Genomic DNA, 4,200 nt, shown 5'->3' with positions numbered 1-4,200 from the left:
CACCATAGGTATCAGTGATGCTCCGGACATCAGTTACCTCTTGGTATCATCAGAGAGTAAAATGGAGAGGAAGTGCAGAATTGCTTGGTGCCACTGACCTTTTCAGTCATGTCCCCATATGACCTTGGAACTGGTGGTAGAAGATATGCTAGTTGTGAACTTAATTCAAGAATCCTTCTGGCTTTGACGTCTTACCCACCTAGCATGTGCACGTTGGCCCGCAATGTTGCGCCGAAAGTGTGGGATATCTACAGAAAGTATCCCAGGCCCGTTTTTGAGCATTCAGTGCCAAGTGGCAAGCAGGATTCCACCACGGGACGAGAATATTGTGGAAAACGCGTCGAGGTTTTATGAATACACTGAGCAGCTGCTTGTATAATACAGTCAGTTACCACTGCCACACAGTCGTCCATTGATGGCTAATTCATGATGGCAGGATCAAGCCTCTGCAGAGCAGTAAAAGTGGACCAGTCTGCCTGATCCACCTTCCACGGGCACGCATGGGTAGGGTGGCATCGACCAGCCAGCCAGTCTCTCTCAAAAGGATCGGAAAATGATCACTGCCTAGTGGATTACTGTCAACCTCCATGAAAAATGGGAGAATAATGAAGGGGAGCAAACTGAGGAGATCAATAGAGGTAAGGACTGGACTAGATCCATGAAAGAAAAGATTGTGATCAGAGAGTATGGCTCTACAGAGCACCCCCCCCTCAATAACAGCACCTCCCCAGAGGGGATGATGTCCATTAAAGTCCCCCGAGACGGCAACTGTTCAACGAGCATCAAGGTCGGATTAATCATATGTCTCTACAGGGGATAGGTAGAGAAACAAACAGTGATGGTATAACCCACGGATGGCTATGGGCCTCCAAGGGTGTGTTAGTGACAAAGACAGGGTGGGCACATGCTGATCAACCAATAGTGCCACCCCTCCATGTACGGCCCATCACACAGCCTGTCATTTCTGTACAAAGAGAACTGCCGAATGGTGACTGTATCAGCAGGTTTTAGAAATGTTTCTTGTAAGAAAAGACATATAGGATGGTAGGAAGCAAACAGTGTTTTGATATCATCCAGATTAGAACGTAAACCTCGACAGTTCCATTGTATCAAGGTGGCCATTTTTAATGACGGGTAGGCAAAGTGGCTGGAGAACCCTTCTGTTTATAACCACATCTTTTTTTCCTTACTGTCCTTATTCGGAGGAGGTCTATCAACCTCCATGGATCCTGCCCTGGGTCGATGGGGCAGGTATTTGTTGTTGGAAGGGGATTCCAGTGACTGAGGACACGAATGAATGATTGTTTTGCATCGTGGGGTTGGAAAAAGATGTATCAGAAGAAATGCTTGTATTTGAAACCAAAGGATGTGGATCTTGAGATTTGTTGGACTGTATGGGAGGAACAGAGATGGGTGTAGAAGTCGATTCAATCTTTTTAACCATGGAGGTCAAAAGGCTTTTCATTTGTTTTGAAAATGATTCTCTTGGAGGTACAGAGAGATCCTTCTGCACTACCACTGTAGTTGTGGAACAAAGTGCAGCAGCATATGTCCAAGATGGAGTTTCGGACAGCAATTTCCGAGCCTCAGGATAACTAATGTTATGAGTCATTTTCAAACGCTGCACCTCTTTTTTCTCCAACCATTTTGGACAAGAACGAAAGTAGGAAGGGTGGAAACCACTGCAGTTGACACAATGTGGGTCCTTGTGACACTCATAAGCATCATGGTCCTTGCCACCACAACGAGCACATGTCAGGGAACCATGACAGGACGTCTTTGAGTGGCTGAACCTCTGACATCGGAAACATCGAAGAGGGTTTGGAATGTACGGCCGTACCCTGCAAATTAGATAACCTGCCTTGATGGTGGCAGGTGCACGTGGTGATGTAAATGTCAAAACGAGGATATTTGTTGGCAGTGTAACTCCGTCTTTGTGAGTGGAGATGCGCCTCACTGCAGAAATTCCTTGAGTGGAGAGACCAGCAAGAATCTCTGACTTGGGGACGTTCTTCAAATCCCTCTCAACAATAACTCCTCTTGATGAATTCAAGGTAGCATGAGGGTAACCTCAATAGGTACACCCAATTGCCTTTGAATTCAAGAGGAGTTCACTGTGTTGGGATGTAGATGTTTCAACCAATATGTCTCCAGATCAAAGCTTCTTTACTGACTTTGAAGAGCCAGCAAGTCCCTCTAGTCCCTTCTGAATAAAAGGGGACATTTGCCCTAAAGGTTTTTCTGAAAGAGAATGTAATATAAAAAATGGGGTACAGGTGTTACAGATGTTGAAGATTGCTGCAGAGTCTTCAAGATGTGGTCATTTACCTATTGACTGTTTTTCACTATTTTATTTTATTTTTTATTTGAGGATCCACAGGAGAAAAGGAAAATTTGGGTACCCACTGACTCCACCCACCATGGAGCCCTATGAGGGGACGCACTACAATGTCATACAAGGACATTGCAGCAACGCTCAGGGTTTCGTGAGCACTATACCTAAACACCAGCATCAGTCACAATGTCCACAACACCCATTGAGAACTTCCACACTGATACTTGGTTGACTCTAGCCCAAGTGGACCAGCCAATTGACCCAAGAGGGGCCACCAAAAGGCTACCCATCTACAGGAATTCAAGGCCAATGTGGTGTGTTAGGGTTGGACCCCTCAACCACCAGGATCCTCTCCTCCCCTTCACGGGTCGCCACACACGGCAAACACGTGGGTGAATGTTTAGATCCCAGAGGAGGTAAACTGAAAGAACAGAACCTTCCCTGGGAGGTCCCTCACCACGCAGGGAATCCACACGGGGGATTCAGTGATAATGATTACTGTAGTTAGAAATGCTTTGTCATATTGTGGAATGCTGTCACAATCTCTTTCTCAGAAATTGCCAACAGCTCTCTGAAATTCAATGCTTACATTATTTATTACCAATAAAAAAGTTAAGATTTTCATTCATCAAATGTTGTTTTCTGAAAAGAGAACTGTCAATTTCACTTTCAGTTCCAGCTGATTTTCATGGGAAACACATTGACAAGCTAAGATGAAGTTTTAATGGCTTTTGTCATGAGTTTGAAAGCCAAAAAAATTGCAGTGGTTATGAAGCATTGTCAGCTTTCTGCACACTATTATTCTGAGCTCTTTGGTTCAGCATTTAATAAAATAAAAAAATTTAAAGATTACTACCATTAGTATAAAGTAGTAATTGTCATCAGAAGAAAACAAGAAAAAGAAAACATAGGTAATATTTTTTTCTCATTTTTCATGTGTATTCTTTATTTATTATTATACAAGTAAAATGTAAAAATAGGAAACTTTTTACATTATTTAAGGTTATATTAGGTGAAATAAATAATGTGATAAACAATGTTCACAAGGTACTCTCATTAGTAGCTTGTGCACAATATAATTCAATAATAAGGAAACACGAGTCGCATGTTTGCCAAGTGATTTACAACTTTTAATGGTGCAAACAATAGTCAGACATGGTACAGAGGGTGATAAAACAAATAATTTAAGTATAATTCGATGTAAACTGTAATGATGTAAAGCTACTTGGGATAAACAAATACAATTTCATGATACAATTCAAATTCAATCTAGGAAGAAAAGAAAGGGTAATTTAGATTAACTTAAATATTTTTTTTTGGTGGTTACAAGGTCAGTCAAATTGAACAACTTTGCAAAATGTTAGGGTAGAGAAAGTAACAGATAAAATACACAGCTTTGCCAAAAAACATACTAGAAATTTATTTAGGAGCTTCACACATTCATAATTTGGGATTTTTCAAGAGTACAAAAGTATTTTATATCTTAACGTAAAAACCACTTTGCTCTCGGACTAATATACAGAAATAGTATAGATATGTGCATGTATACACACACACATACACACACACATTTTTTCATGGATAAATCTTTGTAAAAACAGTTTATTAAAATATCTGATTTTTGTTTTTGTACAAAAGACTTGTTTACTAAAAGTCTGCTAAATTTTATGAAGACACACCAAGTCTATTTAAAGACACAGTATAGAAACTATAAAATGTACAAAATTGTTAAGACGTCAGTTGATTCAACTAATTTTGTCGCAAGAGATTTAACAGTTAATAACTATTACAAAATTATTAGACAAACATAAAGTGTAATTAACACCTGTTACAATCACATTCATATAAATTCCAAGTTCAAACTA

The sequence above is a fragment of the Tachypleus tridentatus genome, chromosome 4 (assembly GCF_004210375.1).
Source record: "Tachypleus tridentatus isolate NWPU-2018 chromosome 4, ASM421037v1, whole genome shotgun sequence".
NCBI lineage: Eukaryota > Metazoa > Arthropoda > Merostomata > Xiphosura > Limulidae > Tachypleus > Tachypleus tridentatus.
The sequence above is the reverse complement of the archived record's forward strand: the minus strand, read 5'-3'. Positions refer to the sequence as shown.